Genomic DNA, 17132 nt, shown 5'->3' on the forward strand with positions numbered 1-17132 from the left:
ATGTTCTTGCTAGCCATTTTAAACATCCAGTCTTGATAGTTCCTCTGACCGATCTACCCTCCTTCAACTCCGGTCAGCAGGCAAGGGTACTCCTAAAAAGGAGCTCTTCTGGATTGAATGAAAGGAAATTCCTGACTAATTTTTTTTATTGGCTTATTTTCCCAGTGTTTTGGCATTCACATAACCCAAAAGTGCACACCTCATACTGAATCCCTACCACACACACAGGCAAGCATCTGGCTATCATACCAATAAGAGTGATTTATCTCTGTCTCTTTTACATCTCTTGGAAAGATACAACAAAAGAGAAATCTCCCACCACTGATCTGTGTGCAGCAAGGCCTGTTGAGTCAGTGGGAGTTCTGCATGTGAGACAACTCAAAGCAGATATTCCAAGAAATTTAATTTAAAGATGCCTTGGGAAAGCTTTGAATTGTACTTCCCAGAGCATGCAATGGGGTGTATCCTCTCCCTTGTGCATAATACCCACTAGCATTGAGTTATCCATGTTCACTGGGCAGAAAACATGTCCTCATGCTGCTGAAGGAATTCCTGGCTTTCTCACCAACACCACTCATCCCCTCTGCCTCCTCCCACAACCACTGGGCACACATATGCTGAAGAAATATTCCATTCAGCACTCAGCCTGAAACCTGTGCAACAGGCAGGAATCTCTAAAATGGCAATCACAGGGGCACCTTCAGACTGATGGATGCTGATGGACCTTGTTACCTCTGCAACAGCTGAGTGGTAGCATATTCATGAAAAGATGACCCATAAAAAAAGATATAGCTGAAATACTTTTCCTAGGTACAAATGTTGACATCTTATTTAGAAAAAAATTTCAAGAAAAAACTCAATATAAGACTGCTGAGCACTTCCACCCACATTTAATGTGTTTTATAAAAAGAGCAAAAGCTATTTATTTTATCCCATCTCTTGCTTTTAATTTTTTTTAATTCCCTTTTATCCTAAGAGGGCAGTTACATAGCAGCATTACAACATCATGCACTTTAAGGAGAAAGTGGATCGACTGCACAACTGCCAATACAGAGATACAAATCAACAGAAGCTACTGCAGCTAGGAAACTCTGATGCTCTGCCTCTCAACCAGAAGAAGTGAAACACTGGAGGTGAGAAATCAGCCAGAAGCTGCAGAAATAGTGCCCTCAGCACAGCAGAGCTCACTGAAGTAGTTTTCCAGAGAAGGAGCAAAGTCTCAGCTCTGTAGCACATTTGAGGAAGGAATGCATAAAAAAGACTAAATGCCTACAAAGACAGCATCCAATGAGAAGCACAAAGCTCCATGGCAAGTGTTCCCAGAGAATTCCCACCCACACAAAGTCTACCTTGCTCTGTGTGTGAGAAATGCTGTGAGCCCATTTCCTCACACCCAAATCGGAGAGGGGCACAAGGGAAGAGGTTCCCATGGGAATTTACCTCCATCCAATACTAGGGGCAGGCCAGAGGGACCCCAGCCATCCCTCCACAACAGAGGAGCAATGCAAGAGCTAGGGTTAGACCTGGAAGAGGACTTGCTATTATCTCTATCCATCTCAGCATTTAGCATTTTAACACCTTCCATCAATGGAGGAAACACCTCCTCTCATGCTGAAAAGCCTCAGCAGAGCAAAGAGGATCACCTAAACACAAGCATCACGTTCCCGGAGCATACAAATTTGCCATTTTCTTTGGGATTCACTCACTGGCAGAGGCAACAAGTCTAGTCCAAGGAAGTAGCATAAGCTCTTTTGCACCATCAGAGCAGCCGGAGAAGAGATGAGGAAAGCAGTCAGTCATACACCTTGATTTGTTCTCATGCCCAAATGGCCTCACCAATGGCTCTGCCCTGCCTTAGATTTGGAAACAGCTCTTGTGCCCTCTCAAGAGTTGGGCAGACAGTGAAAACTCAGTTCCAGGTGCTCAGTAAAACAAACCAAGCTACAGCCAGATAAGAGAAGCAAGTACAGCAAGTCACCTTCCCAGGCAAGCTGGCTTTCACGCTAGCTAGGCCATTAGCAATCTTCAATCCCTACACATTAGAAGTTAATCCTGCCTCAGGCAGCACTAACTTACACATTAGCTCTTTAATGTAACAGCCGCAGTGCTGGAAAAGAGTCGTCTGCTACAAATATTTTCCCACATGATTCCACTCACTCCCCCAATTACTGCATTTCCTATTCTCTTTTGAAGGGATCTTTCAGATGTAGCTTTACCTTGCTAGGCTGAGATTATCACAGCAATATCCCACAAAGGTGTTTTCATCCTGTGCACAGTAACTTCGAGACTGGTTTTGTGGCATTTCCAACAACACCCACTCAGGGTGCACAGGGAAAGGCTGATGTGGCACACAGCCAAGGCTGCTGCCCACCAAACTGCAAAAACTTGGAATATTCCTGTGAAAAACCCTCCCACACAGTTTGCTGCTGGCACTGGGGTCATCCTAGAGGTGCTACATATTTGTGAAAACATGCACAGATCAAAGCATCCTGAATTTCAGGACAAGTAATGATTTATTAAAAAACGCATACTAAATGCCTAATATATAAACTATTTATAAACCAGCAAGGGAGCAGAAGCTTTACTGTTTTACTTGCAAACTCTTCATGCCAAAACTGCAAAACAAGTACTTTAAAGGCAACATGGATTGATTTCAATTTGTGTATATCGAGCCAACTTCAATGGCTCTGGTTTTATATGCACAAATTCTTTTGTTTATGAATAATAAATACTTTTCCCCCCCATATAATCAGAAAGAGATTCTATATCATTTGCTGTCCTAAAAAAAAGTCTATTTCATAAAGATACTATCCTAAAATAGTTAAGCCAACAGTCCTTTTAAATGATATATTTAGATAACACTTACAAAAAAATCACAGGGAAAAAAAAGCATTTATACAAATTAATGTAAGAGAGTCACTTGAATAAGAAAAACCAAAATTGCTGTAAATAGGCTCCTGAAACTATTTCACAGGAAAGCTGCTAATGAAATCCTTGGAGAGGCCAGGCAATCTTTGGTTCAACAATTCAACTTCAGGTTCTTTTTATTTTTTTCTGCTCACATTTTCAGATGTTCCCCCAAGGTGCCTTGCTCTAAAAATACTTTTATGGTAAGACAGTTCAAACAGAACTTTAAAAAAACGTATTTTATGTCATTTTGATAGGGTGAGGTTGTCACCTTATTGTTCAGCAATGTTCCTGGCAGATCAACTCTAAAGAGCCAAGTGGGTGTTGAGCTGAAACAAAGCTATCTAAGTGAAGGTGATAAAACCTCTTTGGGTTAAAGCACCGGTTCCTGCTTTTTTAGGTCTCCTCAACTGCCCTCCAGTTGTTAGAGGCCTGTAAAATCCTTTTTCCATGCAATCTAACCCCCACCTAACCGGGGTACCTCCACCCAAGGCAGATTCCTGTAAAAAACTCGTGTCCCCTTCCCCCAAGGTCTTTTCACGTTCTGCTCCCTTTACTTCAAAGCACACAAACCCAAACTGTGGGTACCAGAGGAGAACACGGCCACTGGAACACAGAGCCAGGCCAGTATCCTTCCCACCATTACATGTCCAGTTGGTCCATCAACAAGGGTATGGCTTATTTCATCAGCAAGACTCCACCATTCCCCTCAGCAGATCACTGCACACCCCAATCAACCCTAAAGGATGTGATTTCCCCATGCCCTCTGTAATTATGATTTTTTTTTAAACGGTCTCTTTACGAGCAGATAGGTTGATATTTCAACAGAGGATAACAGAATTAAGCACCTAGCATAACTCTAAACTGTGATCTATGCACTGCTGAAAGGTGAATCCAGCTCAGCACCATGAGAACAGTCCATCCATCCCACAGAGTGCCCACGGCCTCCATTATCACTGGGATAATCTACAGCACTTTTAGTTTAAGAGTAATGTCCTTGTGTTGATGCCTTGCAATTTGATGGGATTTCCGTTCATTAGTAGCAGTAAAAGAACCACTTTTTATTCATTAAATTATTCTAAGTGACAGGAAAAAACCCCTTCTTAAGACAAGCATATGCACAGCTGCGTTTTTTCTCATGCAGTTGGGATCACCCCTCTCAGCACATTAATATTGTATTAGAGAATGTAGATCACTTTTTCATTCTTAATTGGTACTTAAAAATTTCTCTCTAGTGAAAATACTGATTGATTTGGTGTTTAAATGAACTTGTTCATTGCAACTGCAAATATCCTGAATACTAAGTAGTTTAAAATAACTTGTCATAGTAAAAAGATAGATGGACCATGCTTAGGAAAAAAAAAGGGCAATTAAAATTAAAATTCTAACTACATAGCTACTAAACAAATAACCTTATAAAGGAAATCAGAAATAGGCCTGCCACAGTCATGTTCTATTTTTGTGTACTGCCTGCTTCGAGGAGTAAAAAAAATTACAAAACTGCTAGAGAAAGTGACCAGGGTATTAATGATAATGAAGTTTTCATTATATTTGCCCTTTCACTTCCGAGTCTCTTCAGTTTTTGTATTTGAAGTATTTTCTCTACATCCACAAGACCTATTATTTTAGGTGTTCTCCAAAAAAAGACAAAGTGCAAGAAGGAAAGTGCAGGAAATTCTCACCGAATCATGTTATCTAACACAATTTTAAAAATAAAAAAAAAAACCCAACAAAAATAAGGAAAGTTTGGTATGGGCAATGAGTGAAAAGTTGGTTGCATAAACCTGCAGAGAAACTGGAAAATTCCACATTCTGCATTCATTTTGGATGAAGTACACTGAGAAACAGCCCCACAGACGCACTCAAGGTTGGCATCATAAGAAACAGTCACAAAAATTACCTGTGGTTGATCTTCCCTGGCTGGTAGGGGACTGATCACTCTGCAGATGCTGGGGACAGCAGGCAGGCAAGGGTAGAGTTGAAGCCAAGCAAGAAAGTGCAGGCAGCTCCAGGGCTGCAGCCTGGGCTCCTGCCAGGCTCTGGCCTATCTCCTGGGCTCTTCATCTCTCCTTCCACCACCCTGCTTAGCTCTTAGCTGAGAAGGTCTGAAGCCAAAGATTCAACTGCCCAAAGAGGGTGGAAACTCGCTAACACCTCTTTATAGAATGGGCAAGAAGCCCAAGGTAACCACCTGCACCTGGTGCAGGCTATGGGGAAAATGTGCCTCAGCTGGGTCCTGCACTCAGCTGTGTCCCATAACACCCCACAGCACTGGGCTGTGGAGATGGAGTAATGCATCCTCAGCTAAATATTATGTATTGGCTTAAAAGACAAAGCTTGTGGTTTAATGGAGGCTCTCTGAAGACCCAAGTGAAAATGTAAAAAGCATGGTCATTAATATGCTACAAGCTTATGGTCTTTTTACTTTTGTTCGGTGTAGTCTAATCCAATTTATCTTCTACATCCAGATTTATCACATTATTTCCCCAATAGAAGAATATATAGTCTTTATTTAACAGCTCTTGCAAGTTTCTTTAAAATTTTGTGTGCCTTATTCAAAGTCTAGTAAACCAGAAATAAATGTGTAAAAGTCAATAATTTGTATATTACTGGGGTTTTTTTCCTCAGTGTAAAGTGCCTTTTAAAAGTCTCCAACTTGCAGCCCACGCTGAAACCTCTGCTTTTTAAAAAAATCTTGTTGAGCTTTACACAAGATTTTACCTTTGAAAGCCTAGGTTATATGTCAGTATTAAAATTTTTATCATCCCTTTGCAGAAATGAATTTATTCTTAATGTGGTTCTGTGCTTTACGTTGTTTTTTCATTCCCTGCTCTGCTCAGGAGCATTGTTGATTGTTTCATCAGCAGTGGCCACAACTCAGGAGAAGAGGGTTTGGGGAAGTCAATTAACATTGCTGTAGAGCAGAGCCCAGGAGAGGAATGGACATATGGCCTCCAATGATGTGCAATTTGCTATTTTTTAATTTCTTAGTAAATAGAGTGAGCTAGAGGACATTCTTGGTCACATTAAGATGAAAGACCAACTACAGAGCCTTACTAATCTGGCCTCACTTAAAATTCATAGATGCTTTACATGTCAAGTAACCTAACCTCTTAAAAATGTAGAGGAATGAGATTTTTAAAAATGGTATTCTTTTGCTATACCAAATATTTGCTTTCATTATACATTCATTAGACTGGGAGAAGTGCTAGAGGGCAGAATTTGGGTGAAGTGTTTAATGTTTATTAAAAAAATCTTTTGCTAGACACAGAAGTGTCCTAATAGGTCATCAAATTCATATCATTGTGCTGCTACAGACTGACCCATGTTTATTTCCTCATATGCATCTAATCAATTTTTATAGCTGCTCTCAAATAGTCAATTAAGAGTTCTATTAATAGTAATGAATCTGCAGCTCCAGCAGGCGGGAAATATCTGCCAGCATTTCCTTGCCATTTTTTTTACACAGTGAAAAAGACAAGTGCTTTTGAAGAGATGGGCACTCACAAACATAGGCTTTACAGGGCACCAGCACAGGTCAGCATCCCACTCTGCAAATCCACAGACTGCCCTTCTGGCCATCCCTTGTTACAGGTCTCCAGCACTTCCATCTTGCATTGAGGAGTCAAAAGGAAGCACAAAGACACTCACAAATTCTCCATAAATCCTGGGGGGAGAAAAGAGAACAAACTATCAGAGCAGTGAACCAACACCTTTTTTGTTCTATTTCAGTCACCAATAAAATCAGAATCCAAGAAGGGAACGAATACAGACAATACATGCAGGTTCAGGTCAGAGCAGTCTGAGGATCTTCCACATTTTACCAGGCCACAGTAAAAAAAGTTTCCACGTTTTATTTACCAGGTGCACACAGTGAATGAAGTAGAATGCAGAGCAAGCAGGGCCTATCCACAGTGGGGGCACTGCAGGTATAAAGCAATGCTGTTGGCAGTATGGAATATTTCTTTTCCATTTTTCCATGAAAGTAAACTCCCATGAAAGTAATCTGGGCTGCATTAATTCCACACAGTGCCTTTTAAATACGTACAGGCAGTATCGTGCTTTTTACTCACTGTGAGGGTGCTGAGGCACTGCTACAGGTTGCCCAGAGAAGTTGTGGATGCCCCATCCCTGGAGGAGCTCAAGCCAGGTTGGATGGGCCTTAGAGCATCCTGGTTTAGTAAAAGGTGTCCCTACCCACAGTAGGAAGCACTGGATGATCTTTAAGGTCCATTCCAGCCTAACCCATTCTATGATTCTTTCAGTAAAGCTTTTAAGCTTTTTTAACTAGCCAGCCAATCTCATTGTTTACATATGCACCCCCTTCCTCACAGTGCTACTAAAGACAGAAAAAATAAATCCAGGTTTTGACCTTTTGGAATTTCTTGTGCTCTCTTTCCTTTTGTGAAATTGCTCCTTCTCGTGAACTAGCAAGGAAGGCCATTGATCAAAAAGCCACAACAGCAAGATAGGACACGACAGTGGTTCTGGCATCTGGAATGTAAAATGAATCTGTCTGTCTCTAGCTGGCCAATTCAAAACCAGGTTAACAGTACCTGAAATTCATCACTATCTAATGTCTTTGTGAGATGAGACTGATGTCAGTTTAATTTAATAGGCCTGTCTGAAAAATGCGACAGTTCAATAATTGATTCATGAGTGGATTAGACATCACTGCCTCAGGGGTGGCAACATCCACCAAAGGGTGGGGGTGATGGCTGGAGCACTAACAGCATGAGCTGCCTCGTTTTAGCCCAGTCTCCAAGCCCTGCACACCCCCCAGCCTGTGCCCACCCTGCTGCAGAGGAGGGCAGACAGGCCCATAGGGGGACACACCTTGGAAGTAAAAGCACAGCCCATGTTTCCTGTCAGGAGAGCCAAGGGGAAACTGGTGCTGTAGATGTCTGCAGTGTACACCCTGCTGGGAATACACCAAGGACTGCAAGGTACAGAGCTGTCAGCCAGGTGCTTTCTGCAAGGGCTGAAGTTCACTGAATAAATAAAGGGAGAAAAGGGGGATGAGAGTCCTTTTATCTCTTTCAAAGATGTTCTTGCTGCCTTTCCTCATTCCAGACAGGTGCAGTCTCCTTTCTTTATCAGAGACCTGGAATGGCAGTCAACCTTGTGCTGCTGGTTCTACTTCCTTCCCTTTCACCCCACAGTCTCCTTTTCTTTGACTGTAGGTATTATTGTGCATCTATTATAAAATATTTCCCAGTTAATGCTAAGAAACCTCCAACAACACCCTAATATAGTCTTCAACAGTCCCACCTATGGCTGCCCTATATCTGTATCTTTATAGATAATTAGCAAACCACCTACTTATGGAAACAGAGTAATTTTTTTTTTAAGCACCATCTTTTATGTGCAGGCTCTGATGTGGATATGGTAATATTTGCACAATAGTTTTCTATATTTGTTGGAAATTGTAAGCATAATCATGAAAACCTATGCTGCACTACTTCACAGTATCAACATGAAAAATAAATTCACCTTTATCACACATTTTTTTTAAAGATTAATTCAAATTTTGCCAGAAAGCAGTAGTTAATCAAATAAACACTCATTTATAGTGCTGCTTAGTATGTTTAACTTGGGCAGAAAAACCAAGAAGTTCCAACAGTTAAGAAATCCTCATTAAACATAGGAGAGTGGTACAAGGTAAATGCTGTAGAGCTCTTGGCAGTCTAGGAGTTAGCAAAACAAACGTCCACCTTTGGAAAGCAGACCTTTTACATGGAAAATGGGCAGAAGCTTCAGGAACCTTACAGTATTATCTGTTCTTAAAAAGTCATTTCCAAGGTCTCCATTACAGAAACACGGACTCTTTTGTGCTGGAAAAGACCTCCAAGATCACCGAATTCAACCTCTGACCCTACACCACTGGGTCAACCAGACCATGGCACTGAGGCTCACCTCCAGTCATTCCTTGAACACGTCCAGGAATGGTGACCCCACCACCTCCTTGGGCAGCTCATGCCCATGTCAGACAACTCTTTCCAAGCGCTCCTAACAGCTACCAGGGCAGGTTTGGTTACAAGCAGCTGCCTTATCCAGAGGACCTTGGAGAACCCTGTTCGGATGTCAAGGCTCCCACCTTAACATTGTGATTGCAATCAAGTAAAATGGCATTTTTAAAATTTATTCTTCAGAGGACATTTGTGCTTCTTATATGAATATAAACCTTATATAAGTGGATGAGAGACAGGGGAAAGAGGTGGGAAAAGTTCATGAGCTTATTCTGCTTTTTATTAAAGTAAGAGGAAAAAAAGTAATCAGGCTTGGCCAATCCTGAAGCATACAGATCCAACATACTCAAGATAACCAAAGAATAAAAATGATCCATAACCATTATAAAAACCCTATTCTCTTTAAAAATATGCCTAGCCATTATCTCAGTACTTTCTTCCTGGAAACAAAGCTGGCATCAGACTCAAATATAGATTAAGCTTTAACATCAGACAATGTATAAACAATAGTCATTCATTAACCCCTGCGGCTGTAATGAACCAGAACGCACCAGGTATTGATTACTGAAAGTTCTAAATATACAAACCCAGAACCTGTGTTGGAAACAGCACAGAAACCACACAATAGGTATAAATGAAAAAAAAAATTCACTGGTTTGCTCCACAAAGCAGGAGGTAAAGTGTTGCCATTTTAATTTCCATCATACTTTATTAGAGACAATTATGACATACCTGTGTGCCCATAAATGAAGAGCTGCTATATCTAGACTTGGATTTATTGCCATAATTGAGCCAGAGCATTTTAAAGCCACCACGACTGTTATTATGATTTTACTGACCTCAGTGCTTACATTACATCAGTGCCTTAGGCTCAAGCCAGCTCAGGTTGCAGCAAGTGCTCTGCAAACCCTTTGAAAATGACAATTCCTGTTCCTCAGAGCCCATAGTGCTAAGCCTAGTTAGGCAACACCATGAGCTTTAATGGCTTTTAGGCTCCTGTTCCTTTTAAGCTGTCTGGCTAATGCCTTGATCTTTCTGTCCTTGCGTATTGGAGCAGTTTTTACAGGAAAACATTGTGTTTTTCCTGCTGAACACCTTGTCCAAAGGAAAACAGTCTGTTGCCTAAAATGTGCAAAAGCAAACCCAGGAGCTCAGGGGTTGGTTAGAGAAGTAAACCCTGAAATTCATCTCATGTGGTGATCCACCCTATCTTTAAACTGTACAGGACAGATTCTCAGATCCTCACCCCTTGTAAACTGCCAGCATTTCACAAGTGTCCTTGGTGTAACTGTGTCCTCATTCAGGCCAGGCATTTTATACCTGTAATGGCACAGAAAAATATTTATGCTTGACAGTACTTTGTCAAGAGCAGTGAGAAGTTACTCTGCCCTCTTACATGTACACACTGCTTATCCTCTTAGCAAAGTAACAATCCAGACATTGTTTGTGGTTACAGAAGTTCTCCAGCTTAAATAGTGCTGTGTAGAAAGTTCAGATTAAAAGGGTTTTCAGGGCTCTTCTCTCCCTCATTCACTTGTACACATAACCCCTGGGGATTGCTCAGGACTAAGAAAATCAAATGCTTGTAGAGACTTCTAAATTTCAGCTTACCTGTGAGGCCAATTCTTTCTTATAACAACTGAGTACTTACTACACTGTGGTACACACAGAGCTCTAGTCAGGCAACAAGGACCTTTTTGGTGCATATGATGTCACACATTTCCACTTTCTGTCATGTGAATTTATACACTAAAATTAATTTCTACTTCTGTTGAAACTGAGGATGCAGGGAATACACTTCAGACAACTGGAGAACTAAAAAAGAAAACAAAATGAAAAACACTGCAGAAAAGTTTTTAAAAATCAGAATTATTTTACTAAACCAAAAGAATAAAATATGGTCAGTATAATCACAACACAGCCATTCCACAAAGGAATTATTTCCTGGTGCCTCGGCCTCATGTCAATGGCCCCATCTTGTGTCCCAGTTATTTTTAAAGCTGACTTTACACAGTAAATAAGGATGGAGGTGGGGAAGAGAAAGAGAAAAAAAAAACCCATCAGGCTCCTCTTAGGAAAATAAGACTTAATTAAAAAGTCTGCCATTGCTTTGCACTTAATTAGGACTAACACAGCTGTTAATAAGCTTCTGATTGATAGTAAACTTGATGTCTGCACAGAAAACTACTTACTTGGTTCAAAGATGTTGATAGTTTCATACAGTAAAAAGATTCTGTTTTCTAATTGTGCATAATGTTAATATTTGAAACATCCTTAAGGGTGATTGTACCTATTAAAATTTCATATGTGAAATGAGAAATAAATGAATTGGTGTTGCATTTTTAAAGGATCAGATTACTGTTGATTAAAGCTTTGTCTACACTTGAAATTTCCCAGTAGAGCAGCTCTACTGGTGGTTGTAATAATAGGAGAACAAGCAGAGATAGGCTGCCAGCACCTGCTATTAAAATTACAATGTCATACAGACCTGATCTTTAATGGGTTATACAAGGCTGCGGTTATAATGTGGCTGTAGCACTTAATACTGCCAACCTCACTGCTGCTACTGGGGCTGAAATGGGGGAAAAAAAGGAACAAAAAGCCAGTATAGACCCAGTTGGGAAGTCAGAGTTTGTCAGCAGAGCTGAGGCACAGATTGGGGTGTTTATCCAGAATGCTTCCACAAAGACTCACCCTGCCTGAGAAATTAAATATCAAGCAATAATAAGTGAAGGGGAAGGTGAAGTAGAAGGACAGAGCAAGAGAGCAAAAGATGAGTAAAATAATTTGGAAGAAAAGGAAGGAAGCATTTGGGAATGGTAAACTTCATAGAAATAGCAGGGAAGAGAAACAGGCCTCTAGAGTAAAAAGAGAAATAAGAAAATCCCATGCAATCTACTTTTAATTTTTCAATAGCACTCCTCTATGTAACAAATACAGAGAAGAGACTAAAATAAGCTCTGAGGGTTGAAAGGGAAACACAGAGAAAAGCCACATCAAAAGGAGAAACAAGAAAGGGATTTGTGGAAGAAAAAAAGAAATCTTTTGACAAATGAAAAAAAAGTCAACTGAGGAAATGAAGGTATTGAAAAGGAGTGAAAAAAAGAGGATAAAGGGGAAAAGGGGGATAAGGACGAAAAAGGAAAAATACATGGAGCTTACTGTAAAAGCTCTATGTTGTTTAAAGAGGTTTACTGCTAGGAGTCACTGACAGAATGAAAGTTTCTTCTCAAGCATCTGGGAAGATGGTGTTCTCTTCTGCAGTTCCTGCACAAGCTCAAGCATTAAGCACCTCCCAACTCCTCCCATCCTGGCAAGGTTGCCTTTGAGATAGTTCCAATCTGTACGCTAATTCCTCATTCCTTTCTTGGCCTGACACAAGTCACCTCTGGGCAGGAGACAGGGCACAGCCATGGATCTGACAGGTTGCTGCCTGCCCTCCTGTGAGCCCCAGAGAGATCCAGGGCACCTCACTGAAGCACGCTGATATCATGCTGTCAGGAAAACACCAGGAATACGTGAGCCTTACACAGGATGATGCTGGGCATACAATCCAGTCTGGGGAAAGAAACATGAGGACTTGTGGGAACAGAATTGTACTGAACCAAAACAGGACAGCATACAAAATAAATCCTGGAGTGTGGAGGAAATGAGAAGTCACAACAAGATCAAGTGAGATCAAAGTTAATTCTGTTCGGGAGCCAGTCACAAAAGCTATGCTCTAAACCAAGATATCTTAAAACTGACAGAGATGGGAAATGATTTAGCACTTCAGGATAGGAGAATGTACCCATGAAAAGTAAATACCTCACTCTCTAAAGGCAAATTACACTTACTGTGTTCGGCTAGTGCTGTAAAAAAGACATAACCCTTTGACGTGAAGCAGTGCATTTCCAAGCTCCCTTGGTTTGAAAGAGCAGGGGTGGTACAAAACGTCAACATGTCTGCTAGGATTCTGAAAATTTCATCACTCTTCCAAAAAAGTGCACTTGACAACAGAATACCAGCACTGGGCAGCACTGTGCCCCAAGTTTGCTGCTGCGCAAGTGCAGTGATTGGGTAGGACTGTGAGTCCAGAGGTGCCCTCTAAGTGACTCTCAGTAAATGAAAGGAATGAGCAGTGTCACCTGCCAGCTGACAAGGTAGTTATCCAGGCCACACTCTGACCTACCATCTTGGTGTCATGAGAACCAGAAAGCAGTTGGGACTTTGTAAAAGGTTTGAAGCACATCAAATAAAAACAGTGTGACTATTAGAACTCATAAGTGAAGTTGACTTTGCTGCTGATTGGGTGCGCAACAAAAAGAGGGGAAAAAAAGGACAACTTTCAGCTTAAAGTGAAAATCTTACTGTATTCTGTCGGGAAAATATAGAAATCTGTGGCTTAGACTCACTGCATTTTGTAGAACATAACTTTTTTCTCCTCAACAGGCTTCACTTTGTTCAGATCTGAAAAACAGAAACTAGATCAATCCTCCCAAAAGGTGCCTGATTATACATATAGCTATGTTCTACTGTGAAAACGAGAGGGATATATTACCCTTTCATTATTATATTATGGCAAAAAGCTCTTTCTTAGTTTACTGTAAATAAAACCTCTCCAAGTGTTCACATATGTACAGGAAAGATTTTGGCCCTGTAATAGAAATACTTCACAGCTAAATAAAATCAAGGCTGTAATGACTGAAAGAGGAATTTCAATATTATTTTGGAGATTAGAATGTATTTAAATAGGTGGTATTTCCTCAAACTGATATTCTCAGCAAAATTTCTTGAATAAGCAATAAAACAGATTGTACATATATTTAAGGAAATGTTTTCAACCAAAAGTGTGCATAATTTGCTCACACCATGTGCCACAATGCCAGTTTACTGGCAAGACCTGTCCTTAGAGAGTGGCTTTTTCTTTAGAACAGTAAATCACATTGTAATTTACTCTTACGTATAACAAACCTAAGCCAAATGGTAGCTCATCCTTTGAAAATGAAGATTAATTAACTTGTAAAGGCCATTACTCTAACACCTGTTTTATTTGGAGTTTAATCAACACATGAGAATTTCAGTAGCAAGAACCCTAGAATTCTATTGTGCTTTAAAGAACATCTCTTATTTGTGCAGTTTAATATAAGTTCTGCTCAAAAATAAGCTATTGAAAGCAACCTAAAATAGCAGAAACAAATTCCATAGACTGAAGCACTTGTGTTAAAATGCCTCAAGCAAATTTATAAGCAATTTCCTAGAATATTCTCTGAGTGTGAAGCATGCAGTTATCAGGAGTCCTTATTGCAGATTCTGGCCTCCTCACACAAAGGTCCCCCCACCCCCAATGTTTGTAACAAAAGTAAAGAAAGTAAAAGCAAGTAAAACACAAAAAAATGGATTTGTGAAAGAAAATTGCCTACCTGGCATGGTGTTTATCAGTACAGAACAAATAAATTACATACATTTTAGACAATTCCATAATTTGTACTCTGACAAAAATACAATCAGTGGCTGTCCTCTTACAGGTTAGGAGTTCACACTGCTGTAAGATTTTCTTCAGTGTTGAAGGAAAGCTAAAGATTTCTGATTAAAGGGTTCAGGGAAGTAAAGAGACAAAACACTTTAGGATATATTTGTCCATCTTTATATAGTTTGCTCATTTTGGCACAAGTAATAGTTGTTTACTCTTATGTTGTTCAAAGTCAATGGATGTCCTATGATTTCTGTCTGACTGTGAGTGAGACAGCAGACTTCAGTAGGCTTTTATTTCCCAGTTTCTGGGTGGAAGACACCAAGAACATGTCAAATTCTCCCTTCTTTCCTTGGAAATACTGATTCTGCTCTGAACTTTATGCAATAGATACTGATCTACCTTTAGGGGGGTGCAATTTAAAAAAAATAAAGACTACAACCTTATAAGTACACCAAACAGGTGGGAAGAATACAGATATGAATGAAGTATCATAACAGAGAACAATTACAAAATAATATTCTAATGTAATTCTACTCTAATATATATATCATAAAATATGCAAAACTAAGATCATGAAGAAATAAAAGAATTATAACAGATAACTTTAAATCTCTCCTACAGTACACAGAGACAAGCCTCTTCTCTTTAAATTTTAAATCCAATCTTTGAGACAAGACTTTTTTTTGCTTTAACAAATGTAAACGATCTTTTTCTTGATTTTAATCTTCACTAACTAGGCTTCTTAATCAAAATGACAGATATTACTTCATCTCAATATTCAAACACACTAGGAAATGGTATCTTCATATTATAAAAACAAAAGATGAAGACTTGTATCTTCATCTCTCACAAAATATATATTCTTTGGGATCTCTGGTCTCTTTTGTGGTTAAAATTCAACCAAGACAGGATCAGTGGTCGCCATGGGATGAAGTTCAACTTTTTGCCATTAGATTTATCTCTTCAGAGAACAAGACAAAGCTAGCAAAACAGCTGAATATTCCTTGATAGAGACCTTTAATTGATAAGAATCAGAGATTTAAGTAATAGTCATGATAATGATTTATACCTGCAGAGAAGATAAGACTTCTTCCTCAGTATAATGACAATTACTTGACTTTCAAAAGTGTCTTTCTCTGAACACTTCTGCTAACTCAGATAATATTCAGTACTGCCAAGGAAAGCAGTCTGATATTTTTAAAGGTGAAAATCCCACTACTAAATACACAGTTAGAAACTCAAGTTTCATAATGCCCTGGATACCTCCAATGAAAATACTGGTTCAAACAAGAGAGAGAAAACAAATAAAATTGTGCACTTAGGGAAAAGTAATCCAAAGCAGGTGTTCCTGATGCTCAGGATGATCCAGCTGGCAGTTAGAGTCATCAGTCAGGAAAGCAATCTTGGAGTTACCACTTTGGTGAGAAGGTGACTGAGGAGGAATATGACTGAGATTTTACTCAGTAATGAATGTGAACTTTTCTGCCACATCCTGTACTCCTGGAAATAAGGCCCATCTCATGAATAGAGTGGGAGATACTTTTAAAACAGAAAAGACAAAAATATTTATTTACTCATTAAACAGTGCATTTCTGGATCTTACAGCCATGGGCAGCTGTAGAGGCAGATGGCATCAGCATATTCAGCAAGGAATCAGAGATATTCATTGACAACAGGGCCATGATGAATTAACAGGATTATGTTGGAATGTGTCTTCTCACAACCTTAAGGATAATTCTGAATACTGGGGTACTAAACGAAAGGAGTATCCAGGCTTGGTGTTACATAGGGAGAAATAGCCAGGCTTGAATATTCTCCCTGAATAGGATTTTCTGTCATCATTTTCAGAGAGAGCACTGACATAGATGATCTCACCCCATACGTGATTTCTTACCTTTGAGAGGTTTTTTTCTATTTTGATATGACTTCGTACTTAAAAAAGCCATCACACGATCTCTACTTCCTCAGGACCATTTCTGGGAAAGAGTACTTTTCAGTGTTTTTGGGAAAGGAATTTTAGCTCTTTCTGTAAAAATAAAAAGAAAACCCAAAGACTCAGAGGATGGCAAAGATTTTCCACTATCCCTGCTTCTCCCTGTTTCTCCCTATTTCTGTACCTTCCCGTGTTTCTTTAGGTTACTGAGCAAATAAAAGTGCCTAGAAAACAGTCACATTTTATTGAGCCTAATCTATAATGGGTACTGCAGCAATCTATGGATTCTGAAGGAACAATTCTTTTTAAACTGATCAGACATCTGTCATCTCAGGTCACACTGAATGATGTAAAATAATTTTGGTTTTATTACCTTGGCTATTCAGTAAAGCTGGCAATTACATATCTGAAAGTTTGGAAAGAAAGGCAAGCACATGCTCTATGCAAAGATTATACACAACTCTGAAAACTAGAGCTGTCTTGTTACTTATTTTTAAGAGATAATATTTGGCATCAACATTACTAATCTTCTGGCACTCTTGGAGCACTTCGCTAACAGCAGGGATATATTTTTCTAATATTAATTAACAAGATATAGTTACTAGGTAGTTTATCTAGACTGTACAGATGAGTAAACTGCAAGACAGGAAAAACAGTTATTTTTCTGAGGTCACACAATGGATCAAGCAGAGGAAAGAGGTGACATATGAGACAGTTTCTAAGGCTCTTTCATCCATCTCATTAAACTGACAATTCTCTTCTCAAACTACTTGTATTCTGTTACATGGGGACTGGTATTTAGAAAGCATTTCTTTTGTTTGAAATAGAGAGCAATGTCACTTATGTAGAAAATGACCCAGGCATAAAC

The sequence above is a fragment of the Fringilla coelebs genome (genome assembly GCF_963513975.1).
Source record: "Fringilla coelebs genome assembly, chromosome: 6".
Lineage (NCBI taxonomy): Eukaryota > Metazoa > Chordata > Aves > Passeriformes > Fringillidae > Fringilla > Fringilla coelebs.